Genomic DNA, 21141 nt, shown 5'->3' on the forward strand with positions numbered 1-21141 from the left:
ACATCTCTAAGAGATGTTTATAGTTTCTAAATGTTTCTTTTCTTTTTTTTTTTAAAAGAAATGCTATTTCTCTTCCCAAAAAAGTTCAACTAAAGAAAGGAACCCCCCATTGTTATTCATATTATTCATATTCTTTCTTTTTTTTTTAATATATATTTTTTTTTTATTTCTAGGAGAGAGAGAGAGAGACAGCGTGAGCAGGGGAGAGTCAGAGAGAGAGGGAGTCACAGACTGAAACAGGCTCCAGGCTCTGAGCTGGCAGTCAGCACAGAGCCCGAAACGGGGCTCGAACCCACGAACCGCGAGATCATGACCTAAGCGAAAGTCGGACGTTTAACCGACTAAGCCACCCAGGAGCCCCTATTCATATTATTTCTTAATTTAGGCAGCAGTCATGGTTTTCACAAGCAATGACAACAGAAACTTTTTTTTAAAATAGCGCAGGCTTTTCAATCTCAAAACCTATAAGGATTGCTGGATTTCAAGAAATAAAATCATTGGAAGGTTACTACATTTGTCATATTTCAAACTGAGTGTGTAAATAATAAAGGTCTAACTCAAAAAACAAGGCTGATAATTCCGTGGTGACCAGCCAGACTCCTATTCCCATCATTTATTCGGATGTTGATAGACTTCCCCAGGAAGCCTGCGAAAATAACAGAAGTAACTCAACTTTCCCCAAGAGAGAAGGCTTCATTTTTCCTTGGCAGATTCATTCCTAATCACATAGCAGGGAACCATTATTAACATCTGGATATTCAAAAAGAGCCACTGAATTATTATAAAAATGTTTCAAATCATCAGCCTAAAACTCAAATGATCTACAATGTGTATGATGCTTTTTTTCTCCCTTTAGTCAAGAAGATAAATGGAGAAATTCTTTATATTTCAACTTCCATTACACATTTGTTTTTAATCTGGGAAAATTCATGTCTGCCTACTGTACCTCCATATCAAAGACTGATATGTCAACGTTAGCTTCTGCTCCTCTCACCATGAATTTCTTTTAAGAATACAATTTTTTTTTATGAGTGAGATTACTGCAAAAATCAATTGGTCTCAAACAGTTATAAGTCAGATGCTAATACTGAGTTCAGTTCTCTTTTAGTGGAGTTGTGTGCTGTTAGGTTCAACAGCAATTAGGCAGATCAAATGTCTTCATGTTTCACTAACCCCTTCCCCTTTTAAACAGTTTCTAAAAATTAATTGTCATGACTTGTCATAAACACACACACACACACACACACACACACACACACACATTATAATGTTCTTTGCAAAACCTTCAAGTCTCAACATTGGGAGCTACTTATTCTGTTGGGTCAAGATGACAGTTTTGTTGCTGGCACTTGGTAAGCATAAGACAATGCTTCGATTTAAAACCCTCTGGTGGCTTCCCATTGTTCTCGGATCACTATACAAAATCTTACCAGGGCCCACAAAGTTCTGCTTGCAGCCCCATCAAGAAGAGATTCAGCCCAGGTGACACACACCAAAAAATGTTTTTGGAACCCCCCAGGAAGAACAGGCTAAAATCTTTGCAAGCAACTCTGATTTAGGCAAGGCCCCTTCCAAACCTTTTGCAATATGTACTGACTTCTCACCACTCTTCTCTCCCTGCCTGCATGACTAACCTGCCCCAGCCTCCTCTCCCACTAGCTGCCCATTCCTAGCCTCCCTGAACTGAGCTCTGCCCCGAATGGTCTTCATATATGTTTTTCCCAATCAAATCCTACGCAAGTGTCAAGTCTTGGCAGAAAGAGTCAATAAAGAAACCTTGCCAAGTTCTACCTCAGACACACTCACAGACTCTGTAACCTTCCTCTGCAGGCCTCTTCACACTGACCACATGGTAGATAAGTGGCAGTTGAGGTAGTCTGTTTTTGAATGTCTGTTTCTCCACTAAGCCTCATAAATGCAGAGACTGGGTCTGTCTGGCTAGTATAACCTCCCCAAAGCCTAGAAGAGAAACTATACAGAGGCTCTCAGAAAGCATTCCTCCCTTGTGGGACAAAGTTCTTAATAAGGAAAAACCTCTCCTAAACTGAACTTTACATTGGGGTGGAAGCCAGTGAAGCAAATTCAAGGAGGGCTTTGGAGGTCAAAATCTTTACTATCTGCTGGATGTAAGGGAGAGAAAGGGAAGAGGCTGAGGATTTTTAGGTTAGTTCTTCCCTAACAGTTGGGGGGCCTGGCTCAACAGGACAGATGGAGGCCCCAAAACCACCTATCCAAATACTTATAAGCTTGGGGCACCTGGGTGGCTCAGTTAGTTAAGTATCCGACTCTTGGTTTCAGCTCAGGTCATAAACTCAGGGTTCATGAGTTCGAGCCCTACATCAGGCTTTATGTTGACAGCCTGTTTGGGATTCTCTCTCTCCCTCTTTCTGTCTGCCCCTCCCCTGCTCGTTCTCTCTCTATCTCTCTCTCTCAAAATAAATAAACTTAATATATATATATATATATATATATATTAGCTTAAAATCAAGCTAATGAACAATCAAATGAAATACCTTCTATCCTCCTATCCTGAAAAATATACCTTCAAAGTAAACTGGAAGTCTGAGTAATCAAACATAATGAAATATGGAGACTTCAATCCAGTTGGGTGTTTTTGCACCCAAATTATCCACATTAAAAATTTTTTTTAATGTTTATTTATATTTGAAAGAGAGACAGAGCGTGAGCATGAGCAGGGGAGGGGTGGAGGTGAGAGACAGAATCCAAAGCAGGCTCCAGGCTCTGAGCTGTCAGACAGAGCCCAATGTGGGGCTCGAATTCACACACCGCAATATCATGACCTGAGCCAAAGTCAGACACTCAACCAACTAAACCACCCAGGTGCCCCAAATTATCCACATTTTAAAATGCTTTAGTAGGAAATAACTATTTTCTTCATTGTCTAATACACACAACACACACAGAGTTTATAGATACCCATTAGGAAAGAATGGTGCCCACTGTTTTGAAAAACAAAACTGAGTTCCAGGATGCTCAGAATCCAATTCTATTGAACTGTGAAACCAACATGTATATAAACTGAAGTTCCTGCCTATTAAAAAATTGCTGTTCTCACTTAATTGTTTTTCCCCTTTCCCCCCCAAAAGTCCTGTTATGTTTCCCCTTTGGACATTTTTCAACTCTGTATCCCATCCTTGGTGGCTCCCAAGAGTGAAGGGTCTTCAAATCTCAGACATCTATTCACCATGTCCTTCCTTATGATCACAATGAATGCTTTGCAGGTTATCATGGGATGAGAGTTCTAAGAAGTGGGGAAGGACATTTACAACATGTAACACGGGTGTACTTCACTCTACAAAGTGAGTGTCATCTGGAATCCCTGGGTTCCCAGTAGCTCTCAATTCCCTTTGTCTTCCCTTGTCCATGAAGATTGTTCACCTTCATTTAGGGCAGTGACTTTATCGAAGGCCTTTAATATTACCCTTTCTCCTTCTTCCTGTCAAGTATTCACCACAATACCAATTCAAAAACTCCATAAAGAACTCTAATAGATGATTTATAACTAACTATCAAAGGATCCATGAATCCCTTTGAAAAGTGAAACAATCTGTCACAATGCAAATACCAATCGTGCACAGCACTTGTCTCATCCAATTCTGACTGTCCCACCTGGAATATAAGCACCCCCCAGAGAAAGGCTTGCCTGTGTTTCTTTGTGCTGACCTGGCACTGCACTTACTGCTTGTGTGTGTGTGAAGACAAAAACACACACCAAAAGTGAACCTGAAAGAATCAGAAATTCCAATTGTTGGACTGAGAGTAACGATCAGGAATTGCTTTGAATGCCATTTACCTCTGCGAGGTCTACCAGTCACAATGGGACACCTGTTGCTTCTTTTCCTTTATAATTTCCCTCTTCCTTAAATTTGTCTGAAGTGGCTTCCCAGGCCGGAACCTGCTACATAACCTGTAAGAGAGAGAAGAAGGATAAAAATTCCAAGATGAGATGTATTAAACACAGACTTAGTTTTCACCTTCTCCTTTTGGCCCCGCCTCCAGCGGGACTCATGCCTAATGATTCCAGGAAGTGAAAGCAATTAAATTTCACTTGGTGTAAAGTTGAAGAAATTGTCCCATGTGAAAAGAATGTTTCTTTGCCACATTCCATCAGTGGCAATAAACAGGCAGATTTCACTGGTTTTGATATAGTAGTGTGAGCTTTCACAAGGCTCAGGTTGATTTCATTTTAAAAAGTTGAATTTATGGGACAGAGGGCTGAAAGGTTTGTACTGACATGTTTAAAACCCTCTTTTAAAAAGCGGCATATTGCACCGTTCCATTTAAGTGTTCACACCGCAGACTGAAACATAATCTGTTTACTGAAGAAACAACTTTTTATTGCCCTGTGAATAATTTCCCATTGAAAAAGAAAACAATGTACAGTATTTTAGTGCTTTGTGAAACATCTGGAAATTTTTCTTCAGTTGCTAAAGCTATTAGGAATTTGCATCCACATGCAGACTACTGATTTTTTAATTTAATGCAGAACAACTTCAAATATACTATTGAACAAATCTAAAAGCAACCGCTTCTTGAGGCCCACCAAGGGCACTCAGAGACAAAGCAACAAACCCAGCACAAGGCAAGTCTGGCCTCAAAGTTTGCCCATTAGGGATGCTTCGCTTCTTTGTCCTCACTTTCCTGAACACAGTATAGAGCGGATTGTATTAGTTAGGGTGACACCAGCTGGTCTAACAAGTAAACCCCAGTCTCAGTGGCTTGACATGGTGGAAATTTTCCTCTTGCTCACCAAACAGCCCAACATGGCATACCTAACAAGCTGGCAGCTTTCACATGGGAATCCAGAGACCCTGTTTCCATCTCTGCCTCCGCATCTTCCACAGGGATGTTGCAGCAAAGAGACAGAGCGTAGAGGCAGAAGTGGGGCCCACTAGGCCTGTTCACATTCCACAGGCTGGAACTCAGTCGCCTGATCAAATGAACCACAAGTGAGGCGAGAACCACACATCCAATCCCGGGAAGGAAAAGAAAAGGGTTTGGTCAACAGCTTGCCAGCCTGTAGACCCCAGCCAACATGTTGTAAAATTTAGAAGGTTTCCCCCAAATTCTAACATATTCGGTGCCCAGCATCCGCTGATCCAACCACTATTGTGGGCGCTACATAACTCCTTCTACTAAAGGTACTGGCCGTTTCCGTTTCCGGAGGGGATTAATGGTGCCACAAAGCCATTGGACTTCACATGCCTTTTCCTGATCTCATCTCCAAAGCCTGTACTTTTATTTGTGAAAAGTTGTAAAATGGGACGAATGATGAAGACAGCTCTCCACGTGGCGAAGGCACATTGGCCAATTCAAGCTCTGGAAACAAGTATAAGCTTTACTGTCAGAAGTCCTCTTTGCATTTTATTCTAGTTTACTTTTCTCCCAAGACTTAGCTCTCCACCAGGGAACTTCCTGAACACTTAAGACTTAATGTGCTATTTGCAAAAACAGTTGTTTCATTGTCTGTGTGTAGGCACCATACTCCGACCTGAAGGGAATGCAGTGGTATGAGCCAGGCTCCCTCAAGAACATGTCCATCCAGAAAAGATAAATTAAAAAACAAATAACTGAAGGTTGTGTGTGCATTCTTCTTCCCCCCACCCTGGGCCTGATTCTCCTACAGTCTATGTGAGCAACCTATCTCTGTGCTACCCTCAGATACGATCTTACTTAATGATCTTATTATAATTGACTATTGACCTGTCAGCTTTCTCCATTGCACTATATATGCCATGAAGAAAAGAATCTTCTTTTTTTAAGTTTATTTATTTATTTTGAGAGAGAGAGAAGAGAGAGAGAGAGAGAGAGAGAGAGAGAGAATCCCAAGCAGGCTACATGCTGCCAGTGTGGAACCTGACACAGGGCTCGAACTCTCGAACCATGAGATCATGACCTGAGCCAAAATCAAGAGTCTGATGCTTAACCGACTAAGCCACCCAGGTGCCCCAGAAAAGGACTTTCAATATCTATCTTGCTTAACCTTAGCACATACCACCGTCTCTGGCTCCTAATAGGTACCTGCTAAGTGTGTGTGTACTGGGATTGAGCTAAATTCCAGTTAGTAAAAGACAGATTCCATAAGACAGTAAAAGACTCAAAGAGCTACTAGTGTTCAAAAGATAGAGCCTTCCATCTGGCTCAAGGGGGGCATGGAGAGGGGGGATGGCTTCCTGAAGCATTTGAAGTGGACTTTAAAGGAAGGGTACAGTTTCACCCAGCAGAATTTCGGCGATGGCGCACAAGCAGAGGAACGAACATGAATGCTCAGAGGTGGAAAAGCAAAGACGAGTTTGAGGAACAGCCAGTATTCTTGCTTATCGTGCACCTGAAGTGTGTGAAGGGAGGGATATGAGACAGGAATGGAAAGTGGCTCTTCTAGAAGGGCTGATCCTCAGGCTGGCAAGTTTCGGTTTAATTCTATGGGCAAGAGGGAGCTGGGGGAGGTCTGGGTACTAAGAAGATCAGTCTGCCAGGTGGGCAAAGAGTGGAGTGGTGTGGATGAGAGGTTGGAGGAGGAGACGCCTCTGGCAAAGTCTGATGAAGTGCAGGTGAATGGCCCCAGGGCCCTGGCTGAGGCCGGGGCAGTGAGGAGGAACACGGCCGCAGGGTTGGAGGCACTCGCAGAGGAAGAGCCAACAGCTCTGGAAAACAGGTCAGAGTGTCAGGAACGATGCCAAGGCAGCAGTGCTAGGGGAATGACAATATGGCGCTACCTCAAGAGGAAGTGGAGACAGACATACTGATATGGTGACTGGGGGGAAGGTGAAAACGTGGGTTTGAGACACTTTGAGCTTGCAGTGTTTGGGAGAGGCAGGGCAGGGATGTGGGGAGGTGGGCCGTCCCAGTGGAGCTAAGGGGGAGGGGCTGACAGGGCAGGACTGCGAGGGCCAGACGGGCGGGGGGGGGGGGGGGGGAGGGGCCACTTGACCCAGACTTTGGATCCATGGAATTTCTCAAAGTGAGACTTCACATTGCCTTTAAATGAGTTTATATACACGGTCCCTGAGTTTGCGGGGGTGTTGAAAATTTGATAAGTATAAACTTGCATGATATATCGCAATTTTGCAACCCTCCTGGGATATTTATTCACTGTCCTAATATGCATGGAGACTTATTAAAAAAAATATGTCTTTTAAGAGCTCTGGCTCGGTAACTCACATTTACTTCCAACTGTAGCAATCTCTCTGCTGAACAATAATTGTCCCACCCATCCCCCTTCCCCATCTCCCCACAGCCTGGGGGATGACATGGGGTTAAAAGTGCAATAGCCAGCCTGGCCTTTGGCAGAGAGAAGGCAACTCAATAAATAAATATTCAGGGAGGGCTGGTGAGGAAGACAGAAGTCATTTACTTTGAATTAATAACACTAGTTCTCAAAGTGGAGGAAAACTATATAGAAGAAGGAAAGGGATCTTCCTTTCAAAAAGGGCAACAAAACCATCCTGTAGCATTAATCATCTAATCCAACATATGGCAGATCTTAAATGCAAGCCAGGCGCCATCTTCTGTGGGAAGCTTCCTGACAACATCATGGAAGTTCTGTCCAATTCGGTGTAAGGGTGTGGGGTGGAGGGAGAGAAAGATCAGGGGTATTCCACTCCAGTTCTCTGTAACACTTAAATTCCACTTCTGAGCACATACAGATATCTTCCTGTGAAACTCTGTCCAATTTTTCCTCGCTCCCTTTGGCTCCTGAGAAAGCATGGATGGAGAAAGAGAGAGGAGGTCAAGATGTGGAAGATTTAAGCAGATTTGAAGATGAAGGATGAAAGATTCTGGCTTTTTTCCTTCCTTATTAAACCCTGGGCAGACTGTGTCAAGAAGAAAGAACAACACATTGCCCAATTATTACAAGAATATACTTCTGATACACCTGTTTTACTTCCCAAAGCCGACTTTGATGACCTTAATTTACTTGCGCTATGGTATAAATTTTCTCTGAGATCTTTATCTCATCCTGATGCCAATTAGCACATGCGTTTCGGCAGAAGAATCCATGGCAATTTATACACACCTTCGAAGGAAAGGCAAGACTGATCGAAATGAAGACTGCCTCAGAACCAATTGAACAGGTGTGCATTTCCATAATGACTGCACAATTCAGCCACGTATTGGTGTTTGTTCCTTTTGCTTGTGAACTGAATTAGTAATCTTCACATGCCCTGTCCCAGTGATTGAAATAAATTACTTTGTTAAATTGCGAAGCAGGTTGACCCATCTGTTGGCCCATGAATGTTCAGATTCTCAGAGGGTTTATTATTCCAAATAATGACTGCCATATGCAGAGGTAAACAGTTCCTTTAAAACTGACTAAAGGATTTGGTGCAACTTTTGAAGGCAATTTATAAAGCTATTCATGTTCCCCTAAAGGATCTGCCCTTCAACTAACTTCCAGAAAAGTTGTCTTGATAGGTTAATCCTGACTGAGACACGTAGTTCTCTTTGGAGAGGAGGACAGAGGCAGGGAAGAGCAGAAACATATGTTCTGTGAACACCTACTATGCGTCAGGCACCAGCACCTATATTAATGCAGCTCCACAGAGCCTCACACGGGCCCCGGGCTGTGGTTACAGGCCCCAGAGACAACAGGCAGTCAGAGAGGTTAAGCAGCTCATCCAAAGACAAATGCTCAGTTGTGAACTGGGACCCCAACCCATCACTTGGTTCCAAGGCACACTGTGCTATCAATTCAGACACAATGGAGATGAGAAATCGGAGAATATTTATGCCTCCGTTCTGACCCTGCCGACAGCCCCATTCTGACAATGCCTGCCCCCTTGTCTCCCGAACAGGAGCCTTCCTCTTGTCTTCCTGATCTCCTTTAAGGGGAAAAGAGCAGGGCTTTGAACTCATTGGCAAGAATACAACAGGAATATTTTGGGGCGCCTGGGTGGCTGAGTCAGTTAAGCGTCTGACCTTGGCTCAGGTCATGATCTCCTGAGTTCAAGCTCCACATCAGGCTCCGTGCTGACAATGTGGAGCCTGCTTGGGCTTCTCTCTCTCTCCCTCTCTCTCTATTCTTCCCCCGCTCATTCTCTCTCTCTCTCTCTCTCTCTCTGTCTCTCTCTGTCTCAAAATAAATAAGTAAACTTTTAAAAAAGGAATGTTTTAAAGACAAAACGCTGTGGGTCTTCTCATATGTGGCTTTCCTTGTAGGCCATCCTCGTTTTCAGATCCTGAGAGAGAAAGCATGTTCTGCTCACACAAGGTCCATAAACTGCTCTGACCACGGACCAGCCATGATTTGTTCATGAATGTTAGCGGTGACTCACGGTGGCTAGATTACAGATGTTAAATTGCTGATGGATGGCCCAAAGCCAGCACATGGTCGGCTCTTCTGGTATTCAACTGCAGTATTAATCATGTGTGGAAAGGTACGTTTTTCCCTCTGTGAAAAATGAAATGGCTAATATACAGAATGGAATGAGTGTCCTGGAACAATTCCTTTCTTAACGGGAAAGGAATAGAGGTATTAAAAGAATAAACTCTTGTGTGTGACATGATGACAGTGGGATTTTTCTGACGAGCTAAATGAATAAGCTCACTCTCTTTTGATTTATGCCCATGCAAGAAGTCTCTCAAAGCTTCAAAAGGCAGAGAGTGCATTTGGAGATGTCACTGGGTCTCCACTCCCTTTGTTTAAAGAGTAAGAGGCTAAGACCAAACCCAAAGCAAGCGTTTGACAGGCAGAGACCTGCAGAGGTGGGTACCTACATGCTCAGCAACTCAGGAGAGGAGTTCCCATGTTGGAAAGGGAGGGAGGGGAGACAGAACCTTGGACTGAAGAGCCTTCCCCTCATTTCAAAAACCCAGAGGCACCTCTACATGGGCCAAAGCGTGGCCCTGCCTCTGTGGTTGGTCTCCCAGACCTGAGGGAAGCACACCTATTCCTTTACTGTCAGCTCGAATCCTGAGGAGGGGGCTCAAAATTAGGATTGTACTTCACCTCCTCCAAAGATGGAACCAGAAAAAAACAAAGCCCACATTAAGAGCCTCAGAAAAGGCTTCATAAATAAAAACTAATTCCCAATAGAGGTGTATAGTTGACATCAGAAAAGATTGCCCAGATACTGTCTTTCAGAGAAAAAAGATTTTTGAATTACATATTTGTATTTAAGTCAAGAGCAATGTGATCCAAAAAGCAGCATATAACAGTAGACAAACCCAAACCCGGAAAAACACAACTTCAGAAACAGTCTACAAAATAACTAGCCAGTACTCTTCAAAGGTTATGAAAGACTGAGGAAGTATCACAAATTAGAGGAGATTAAGAAGAGATGGTAGGTAGCAAATGCAATGTGAGATTGTACATCGGATACAGGGCCAGTTGAAGAACGCTGATGGAATGGCAAAGAAATTTAAAGATTAATTTAAATTGGGTTTTTTTAATGTTTATTTATTTTTGAGAGAGACACAGCATGAGCGGGGAAGGGGCAGAGAGAGAGGGAGACACAGAATCCAAAGCAGGTTCCAGGCTCTGAGCTGTCAGCACAGAGCCCAACGTGGAGCTCGAACTCATGAACAATGAGATCATGACCTGAGCTAAGGTCAGACGCTTAACCAACTGAGCCGCCCAGGTGCCCCCGAGATTAATTTGTAGTAGCTAACAGTTAATCTAGAGATTAACATTTGGAGAAACTAACATTCTGAGATGTATTCATTGCTGAGGGGTGTTCCTACTTTTAGTGGACAGAGCTAGGACACATATTTATGTATACTGTATATATCTGTATATATTTACTTCGGCGTCTACTTGATGGTAGACACGTGAAAACAAATGTGACTTTATGTTGATTTCTCTGACTCCAATCCAGCACCACTGGGTTCATTCTGACATCACCCCTTTACTTCTCTATAACTCCATCCACAGTGAACACCAACCTCTCATTACCTACAATTGCTCATTGCTGGAATATAATTGACTCTATATGTTGATCTTGTGTCCAACAAACTTGCTAAAGTCACTTTATAGTTCAAGAAGCATTTTAATAGATTCTTTAGGCTTTTCTACATAGACAATCAAGTTGTCTAAAAATAGAGGTAGATTTAAATCTTCTTTTCTAGGATGTACACCTTCTTTCTTTTGCTTCTCGATTACATAAAATGAGATCCAAGAGGGCAGAACATTGCCTATTCCCAATGTTTGGGGGAAAATTTCAAGTCTCTTACCACCAAGTATGATAACTATAGATTATTATTATGAGTTGTAGATTTTTCACAGATGGCCTTTATCAGGTTGAAGAATTTTCCTCTTATTCTTAATTTGTTGAGAGTTTTTATCTCAGATGATTGTTGAATTTGTCAAATGTTTGTTCTCTGTCTATCGAAATGATCAAATAACTTTTCCTTGTTAGTCTGTTACTAGGGTAAACTATATAGGTTGATTTTGAATGTTCAACCAGCCTTGCATTCTTGGAATTAACCTCACTTGGTCCTAATGTATTGCCCTTTTTATATTTTATTGCATGCAATTTGCTAATATTTTGCTGAGGATTTTTGTATCTATATCCATGAGAGATAGAAGTCTATGGTCCTTTTCTTGTAATGTCTCAGGTCTGGGTAGGATATAAAGATAGAAAAGCAGAGGTGGAGAATTTGAATGTATGTCTTTATCTATACAAAACTGTTGTGCAAACCAAATTCTGTCCTTTCCTGGAGAAGAACAGGCTTGGGGAATGTTGACTTTGACAAGTCTATAGATTTCTTCCCCCTGTTCTACAATTAGAACAAATTTGGCCAAGATCCTGTTGGATCAGCGACTGCATAATGTCGACAGTAATGTCTACTGTACTCTCCAGGGACTTACTAGTTAAATTGCAAAGTTTAGTCAAAAGAAAACTCACACGTTCCCTATTAATATGCTAACTTGTTTGGAAGTTGGGTGAATTTTAGCTATACTTTCAGAATAAGTTTGGGATGAGTACAATAGATACACCATGAAGTTGAGGACTAGGATCCTAGAATGGAAAAGTCAGAAAATATGGCCTGAATATACCATGTGTTAATAAATATTTGTTGGATGAATACGTATCTATAAAGCTTGTTATATGCTTGGAATGTTTCTCAAGTCTCATGCTACTCAAATTTTCCACATTGTTCTGCTTAGAAAAACAAAATGTGAATTTTTCTTAAATAGTCTCATTTTTTTTTACTTTCTACCCATTGGTGTCCTAGAGGAAAACTCAACCCAAGAGTTTCTGTTTCATCATACTTGTCCAACATATCTGTCCTATGTCCAAAGTGGTACTTTAATCACACTTGTCTCAAGAGACAGCACACTGGCATCGGCCAAGAGGAAATGAAGTTACAGCCTGTACTGCCTATTCTCAGCTTCAAATTTAGAACAAGGGCGTTTTCAGTCCATGAGTGTGGTTCTTGCCCGAGACTATCTAGCAATGACAGTTTGGTCCGGGAATATTATGCCGTAAGTCTAAAATATCTGCATATGAATAACAGCCATGGTTCTTATTTCCTTTGTGCCAGGCACCACGCTATATCCTCTGTCTATACTACTGCTCTTCATCCACACAACCAGCTGAGTGATTGCTACCAGCAGCCATCACTCCCCCTTCTTTTAATGAGAAGACCACAACTCAGGTCAGTAGGTGGTAGGCACCTGAAGTAACATTTCCCTAAATGATGCCTCAAATCTAGCCTCAGCAGAGTTTTTATCATCATGATGAATCATGAGCCCAATCATAACTGCAATTTTGCTGGTGGTCAAAAAGGGAGATACTGTGTGTGTGTGTGTGTGTGTGTGCGCGCGCGCGCGTGCGTGCACATGGGTGTGTGTGTTTGGTTGTATCCAGAGAAAGCTTATAAGAGCATCTCGTACCTTTTTAGAATTGTTGGAACCTCCAATCAAATTAGACATGAAAAAGTCTCTTCTGAGTTTTCAACTATAAAATTTGTGAGCTCAAATGCTTTAATTTATTCACGATTTGTCTCAAGTACCTAAAATGTTGCTCAACAGAGCAGGCACACAATAAGTATTTATTGGGGAAATAAGTGTTCTGAGGTACAATAATCCAGTTAACTCACAAGTACCACAAGTGATGTTGCGATAAATAGCTTCTCTCTTACATATATGTCCTCCGTCAATCCTAAGGTCATAGCCCTAAAGAGGGAAATGTTTCCCCAATTTTAGGACTGCACAACAGCAGCAGGAGACACCGGGCAACGAGTTTGCAGGATAATGCCTGGAATATAGTAGATGCTTAAGAAAAACGTGTTGAAGTAATTATTGAAAAAGAAGAGCAACGCTGACTCAAGCACACTCTTTGTCAGACTGTCTCTCTGCTTTCTCTCATAAAAAATGTCCATGGCAGCTACTCTAACATTTCCCCATTTTACAGAGAAAAAAAGCAAAATTTGGAAAGGTTAAGTAACTTGCCTGAAGTCATACAGTTTTATGCGGCAGAGCTGAGACGGGGGACCAGAACAGGCTGGTCTCAGAACCGTCAGCCCAAACCGTCCCTTAATGCTGTGACCTTGCCAACCCATTCCTTCTTCAAGGGCTTTGCTCTTCCCTCGCCCTGGATCTTTGTGTAGCTGCCTCCCTATCGTCCGAGCCTCCGCCCAATGTCACTTCCTTGGGGAGACCTTCCCTCATCATATTCCACCAGCCATTCTCTCTCCCAGGATCCCCTTAGAGTGCCCTCGGTATGAACAACCCCCTAGTAATCTCCCATTTGCGATTTTGTGATTGTCAAGTCCCTCAACCAAAGCTGGAGCTTCATGAGAGCAGGGGCCTGTTTCTGTCCTGCTGGCCACTGTGACCCACAGGCTGGTGCTGCGCCTGGCACATGAAGGCACTCCCTAAACATCTACTGAATTCCCAAAGGACTGCTGCAGGCCAGGGTTATAGAAGACAGCACCTGCGAGGCCAGTCTTTAGAAAAGCGCCTGGTGCCTGGCTGGTGCGTGTCTCCCAACCTATTAAGTCCAATCCCCATATCAGTGCCTCTTTGCCATTTCAGGCAAGAAAACTGATTTATGCACGGGCCAACTGAGCACATTTTTCCATGCAAAGAGGAAGGCTCAGTGACTTACTGTTTGTACTGGGCTTTATAATCTCTCCAACAAAGATGCTCTGCCGAATAAAAGTAATTTCCATCCCTTTTATATTGGAGCCATACATACTCACTTCGACAAGACCAGAATATCAGTTGTTTCTGGTTTAAAGAGTGTGTCTCAACAGACAGTGCTAAGCTTTATAGATCGCGCAAGATAAAATCTAAAGAAAAAAATTTATTACGGTCAACTCTCTCTGGCCTCAATCCAGCATTTGATGGAGAATATTAACAATATTGCTTGGACTTAAGTCTCTCAGTTTCCCCCAACACATGTCTGAATGAGCTTGATGTATAAGACATGCATCTTGTTTTCGACCCTTGTAAGTGAGCTTATTGTCAGCATAATTGTTTTACAGATCTCCAGCCAGACTCAGACCTCACATGATGCTGCCATGTTTGCTTCTGCAAAAAGTTTGGCGGTTCAGATGACATTACCTTCCTCTCCACCCTTCCCAGCCTTGCGTTTTCTGGACCAGTCCCTTCCCTTGTAACTGCTTGGATTTCGTTCGCTTTCAGGCACTATTCTCCCTGTCTAGAACCCTTCTCCTTCTGCCTGTGTCTTTCTCTTAATTCTTTTTAAAGACTTGGACCTATTATCCCACCACTCCTCACTTGACATCATCTGTTAGAGTTACTCATTCACTCACGCTTTCCAGGTTAAGCCAGGTGCCCCTCCTCTACATTCTAAAAGAAATTTATGGAGACCTTTGGTCTGATTAGTTATCATTATACACTGGCCGATGAGCTCCTGGCATGTCTACTTTATTCATTTTGTATCCTTGGCACACCGCTGTGTCCCATACATGATGGCACCTAATAATGACTACAACTATATTTACACTGAATTTATACTGGCTCACACATTCCCCCTCCATTTTGTGTTAAGTTGCCTCAGAGGGGGAAAAACCATTTTCCTCCACTCATTCTTTAGAAAATTGATTTTACTCATAAAATGAGAAGGCCAGATTTTCCATTCCTGGTGTCACTCTCGAGATCTACAGTCTTGAGATCTACCTTCACCCAAACTGATGGCGAGTGGAGATAATGGTCCTAGAATACATTGGCATCAAGAACATGAAGGCATTCCTCAGACAGAAGCAACATGGCACATGAGCCAAAATAGGACCAAGAGAGGCAAGGATCAAGGAAGGCCCAGCTTTCTCACCCCTGCCCAGCCTTCTTCTGATCAAAACCTTATGCCTCCACGTACAAGTGATCCCTTTAAAACATCATAACCATTTCTACGATATAAAGGAAATAACAATCATGATCTTGGCATGGTGTAACTACATAGTAATAAAACATGTTTTCATTTGGAGCTTGTAGAAAGAAGTGCCCACAGGACCACATGCCAAATGTAGTCTTTACCTTGTGATATCATAGCCACAGGGAATTGATGTGCTTTCTCCTAGAAGTCCTGCTCCTATTGTAGGCAATAGTTCAAGAACTTGTCCATCTCTGGGCCCATCTAGGAGATTCTACAGTAGAGTTAACTTGGCCAGAGTTTCCATCTGGACAGTGGCTAAGCTCTGCACTGTCAAGAACTACTGTGACTCTGCACATTTGTCACATACATCATCACATCCTAAACTCTCTAGGCTACAGGGCTAGTCTGAAGGGCCAGGCATCTCCTACAGCCTCCAAGAAATCCCCAGAGTAGGTTTTCTGTCCCAGGACTTCATTCTTCACCATAATATCTATATATATGTTATCAGCTAGAGGCAGTGTGCAACTTAGAACCCACAAATCGCTCACCTAATCTAGGTGCTTTACCTGTTGATCCTCAAGATCCTTCAACAAGGCTCAGTTGGAGAGGCATCTAGAACCATCTGCTCCCAATGCAGATTTTTGCTTCCTAATAGACACCGCCCTGGGCAACAGGACTTTCTTCCTGGGAATCTTAAAGTGGACAGTGATGTGGAATTAAAGAATTAAAGAATTCTTCCTTTGCCCCATGTTTTGATACTTAACTAGGCCAATATATTTTATTATAGTTAGTCTCAATGATGCGACCTCCAATTCGACGACATCAAATCCCAAAATACAACTAATGTTCCAACGCTATTGGCAGAGTTTCCTTAACCTGAAAACAATATGGCACGGATGGCTCAAGAAAAAAATTTAGTGGGAAACCATTTCTGTCATTCAAAAAAGTAGAATATCAATGAAAAGGAGAATGCAAAAAATAAAACTTGTGGGAAGTCAACTTAGCAGATAAGGGTAGAGACTGAGAAGCTAAGGACTCAAAAGTTAGTTCCACTTTGGAGCAGACAGATCAGAGCAGGAAGGTGAGATAGGAAACCACCTCCTTTTCTAAGTCTTACCAGGGGTTCTCTATATGGGACCTACTGAACACTATTTTTAAAATTCTTAGTGTTAAAATAATTAACATCTTAGAAGCAATCAAAACATTATGGCAATCAGCAAAACTTAACTGTACAAGCTACTACAGGTCTTTGGTCTCGAAGATCAACCAATGGATAGCAGACAATAGATGTGATTGTCTCCACACTCTGGGCCACACATATGCTGATATATCTATCCCTGGGTTATTTAAGGAATAAATAAAATAATGAAAGAAACTATAAAGCCGTAAAACACTCTTCCAATATAAAAGATCTGAGTAGTAGTAGTCCTCAAGTTGTTATAACTGGTTAAATGAAACATACTGCTATATCAAATGTGAGGTTGTAAAGGATTTACGTTGATTACTCACTCAACAAACCTTGTCTTCTTTCACCCTGAGCTAAGTACTATTCTAAGTGCTGGAGATGCAGTGGTAGGCAAGATATAGACAATCCCAGCTCTCATGGGCCTTCCGTTCCAGGGTCAGGGATGGAAAAGACAAACGTAAACAAGTCCATAAATAGACACAATGGTATCAGCTAGTGGCAGGTGTTAGAGTGAAGACAAGACAGAATGATACAATAAAGAGTGAGGAGATGGAGAGTGAAAAGCAGGGGCAACTAGGAGCTAGAGCCCCCGGCCAGAGAAAACTTCACTGAGGACATGACATTGTAAAGGAGGCTTACATGATGAAGGGTCAGTCATGAAAAGGTTTAGTCATGAAAGAGCTTTGTAGGCAGAGGGAATGGTGACTGCAAAGGCGGAATCATGTTGTAGAAACAAAAAGAAAGTCAGTATGGCTGGAGGATAGTGGCCAAAGGAGAGACTGTAGAGTCAGGTAGGGGCCAGATCACGTAGGATCATGCAGCCTGTTTGGTGGGTCCTCCCTCCCTCCCTCCTTCTTCCTTCCCTTCTTTCCTTTCTTTCTTGGTTATCCACCCAGCGGCTGAACCCTTTTCTTAAGGTTTTAAGAATTTTTGGAATTCCTCAGCTTCTGAGTCTTTACGGGAGGCATACCACTCTTGTTATAAAACTTGAAAACATGGAAGACTTGCTCTTCCAGCTTCCCTTGCAGGTGGGTGCTGGTGCAAGGTCTACATTCAGTCAGTCAGATGCACAAACCCCAGTCTTTAAACCAGAAGCTAGTGAAGCAAAGAAGCTTGAATCCTGGAAAATCCACCGGGAGTTCCAGTGACATAGCATCACCTTAGAAGAGTTTCCAGGGGCAACCAGGGCCACAGTTGCAGAGCCAAGCTCAGCATCGCACAGAGTAGGAGTGGTCGTCACACAGTGGCCTGGAATGTTCTATTCCAGGCAAGAGCAATGAGCAATGGCAAGGGCAATGTGTTCACTAAATGCCTGGTAGTGAGATGTTGGCCCCGGTCCCAGCTCTACCTGCTGGGCCTTGCTCCTGACTGTGTTCTGAGCCTCTCCTACAGCCTTCCTCGGGGTTCTATGCTTCCCACTCCAATCACTTTCCAATAACTTTCTTCGCAGCTGGAATCATCCACAGCTCACTTCCCTTTCTTGCAACCTATGAACTCTGACTGATACAACATAGTCAGAACATTGAATTTTATTCTAAGGTCAGTAGGAAGCTGCTGGAGGGTCTTAAGAAGAAAAACAGCACAGATGAAATAAGACAGTCTGGGAAGACTTCCTGTTTAATCTTAGAACCACATTGTAATTCTCCTAAATGATTGGTTCGTTCGAGGCTGTTGGACATCCTTGTTTGGGTAACTGACTCTTTTTCTTTTTTACGTCTTCTCTGTTAGAAAATGTAGAGTTCAGGTCAGGGCCAGTCCATAATGGGAGTAGATTACTCTGGTACATATTTTGAACCTTTTTTGTTGGTTGCACATTGCCTCACTCTTGCTTTTCTTTTAAAGGTTGCACTATATGTCCTACCTGGCTTCAAATTCTTTCCGGAAAAAGCTTGTGTGTGTGTATGTGTGTGTGCATGTGTGTGTGTGTGTGTGCGGCTACCTGATACAGTAGCCACCAGCCACATCTTGCTATTTTAATTTTAATTCATTAAAACTAAATTAGGTAATCCTACGGTACAGCAATACTGCTCCTTAGTATTTGAAAACATATGTCCACACAAAAATCTGCACACAGATGTTTATAGCAGCTTTATTTATAATGGCTAAAGTGTGGAAGCAACAAAGATGTCCTTTAATAGGTACATGTAGGGGCGCCTGGGTGGCTTAGTCGGTTAAGCGTCCGACTTTCGCTTAGGTCATGATCTCGTGGTTCGTGGGTTCGAGCCCCGCGTCGGGCTCTGTGCTGACTGCCGGCTCAGAGCCTGGAGCCTATTTCAGTCTGTGACTCCCTCTCTCTCTGACCCTCCCCTGCTCACGCTGTCTCTCTCTCTCTCTCTCCTAGAAATAAATAAAAAAAAAAAACCTTAAAAAAAATTAAAAAAAAAATAATAGGTACATGTAGTAGGTACTGTAGTACATCCAGACACTGGAATAGTATTTGGTGCTAAAAAGTAATGAGCTATCAGGCCACAGAAGAAACCAAAATTGATATTATGAAATGAGAGAAGTCAGTCTGAAAATGCTACATATTGTATGGTTCCAAATATGTGATATTCTAGAAAAGGCAAGACTATGGAGACAGTATAGAGATCCGTGGCTACCAGAAGTTGGAGGTGGGAGGTAGGAGACAAGATGAACAGTAGAGCACAGAGGATTTTTAAAGCAGTGAAAATACTCTGGATGATACTATACTGATGGATACATTTGTCATTATATATTTCTCCAAATCCATAGAATATGCAACACCCAGAGTGAACCCTGGGGCACCTGCCTGTCTTAGCAAGTAGAGCACATGACTCTTGATCTCAGGGTTGTAAGTTTAAGCCCCACATTGGGCATGGAGATTACTTTAAAAATAAAGAGAGTGAATCCTAATATAAACTATGGACTTTTTATGATAATGATGTGTCAATCATTATTAGGTTCATCAATCATGAGAAATATTCTCTGATGGAGGATGTTGATAAAGGAAGGAGGCTATGCATGAGTCAGGGCAGGAGGAGTATGAGAAATCTCTGTAACTCCCTCTCAATTTTTCTGTGAAATAAAACTGCTCTAAAAAGAAGTAACATCTTAAAATTTTAATTTGATTAAAAAAATCCAGTTCCTCAGTCATACTAGCCACATTCCATGGGCTCAGTAACCATGTGTAGCTACATATCAGATAGAACAGATATGAAACATTCCCATCATCATAGAAATTTCTATTGGATAGTGCTGTCATGTGCTATAGTACATGCAGGATACTATATTATTTAATATAACAATTATCTTTTTTGTTCTGTTGCCTCTGAGAATTTGTCATTTGAACATTGATCTCTACTTAGGAACCAGTCATGGCAAGGGTTCTAGAATACGTTTGCATGATGATGTGCACAGAAGAGAAATATTCAAGATGCCATCTCAGAGAAGCCAATCTGAAGACAGTGAGAGCCGTGTCCCAATCATGTCTGGGTACTGCATGGGCACTCAGAAAAATAGAGAGGAAGTCAGAAACTGCCCCTTTGGTCTAGCATGAAACAGTGCCTTTTCTGAAGATAAAACAAAGCAAAACTTCTAGTGACCTCTAACATAAGCCAGAGGCTCCAGTTGGATAACCGAGTAGAATAGGGGGTTATTGTTTTACAGTCCTGTCTCTTGGGGGGAAAAAGCTGAGGTTTCTAGACCAAAATGGAAAAAAAAACCCAAATACATTCTCTCCTCTCCCAGTAGTTAATAATGTTTTCTTTATTAAGCAAAATGCACACAAGGTGTTGTTTTCTCCATTGCTTCAAGGTCAGCAAGGCTGGGAAGTGACTAGCAAGAGCAAATGGTATGTCTCAGCGCAGGAGGGCTGGCCAGAGGGGACGGGACCGCTTCAGAACAGCAGACTCTCCTCCACCAGCGAGCTTTGGGCAAGAGAAAGGAGCTCTCGGGACAATTGTCAACACAGTAGCAGCCTGGTGGTTTTCTTCTCCTCCTCTGGGGAGCTATTTTCTTTGCAAAACTACTGTAATTTTAATGGGCTGCCATTTGCTCATTAAAGTCCTCTGGGAATTTAGTCAGCATACGGACCACAAAATAGAACTCTGTATAATGTTTAGGATTGTGTCATTTAATAAAACATTTTATAAGCTCAGTGTGTACCTATTAACTAATAACTGGCCTTCCCAGGGCCCGGCCGCTTGCCCTGTGGTCTATAGTGCACTGGCTGCCACGGGTGAGTTATGGAGAGATCTTTCCCAAGTTCCCATTCATCTTTATTATGATACTCAACTAGCAGATGATGAGTAATCAGTCACTGTTAAATTCCATCCCTGGGAATTTGATCAGGCTCGGCTTCTTATCATTCAAAATCTTTTTGAGGGCTGTCTTCTTTGGAAAATGGAGCCCCTGAGCTCCTAATCCTATGAAGGGATTTATTATCTGCGGGGAAGCCAGAGCGTGTTTGGGGGATGGTAATTATCACTGATAGAGCAATTCCTAAATGCTGGTCCTTGACCTGATTCCATCAGAATCTCGCAGGACAGATGATAAACATGGGCATCTCTAGGCGCCAGTCCAGACCCACTGAATTATCCTCAAGGCCAAGGCCCAGAACTGTTTGAAAACCACTGCCCCCCGGTTTTGGGTTTTTTTCTGATGGGCAGCCAGATTTTCGAGGCACTCGAA

At 42.5% G+C, this 21141-nt stretch overlaps 1 long non-coding RNA gene across 1 annotated transcript in view; it reads right to left on the reverse strand.

The window, feature by feature from the left end:
- LOC120230291 overlaps positions 1 to 21141 on the reverse strand; it is a 72032-nt gene that overhangs the window by 8630 nt on the left and 42261 nt on the right. Inside the window, exon 2 of the long non-coding RNA XR_005527965.1 lies at positions 3815 to 3928. This is a non-coding gene — a long non-coding RNA (uncharacterized LOC120230291). The remainder of the gene's footprint in view (positions 1 to 3814; positions 3929 to 21141) is intronic.

Source organism: Hyaena hyaena, unplaced genomic scaffold, assembly GCF_003009895.1.
Source record: "Hyaena hyaena isolate Hyena2069 unplaced genomic scaffold, ASM300989v1 scaffold_40, whole genome shotgun sequence".
Classification (NCBI taxonomy): domain Eukaryota; kingdom Metazoa; phylum Chordata; class Mammalia; order Carnivora; family Hyaenidae; genus Hyaena; species Hyaena hyaena.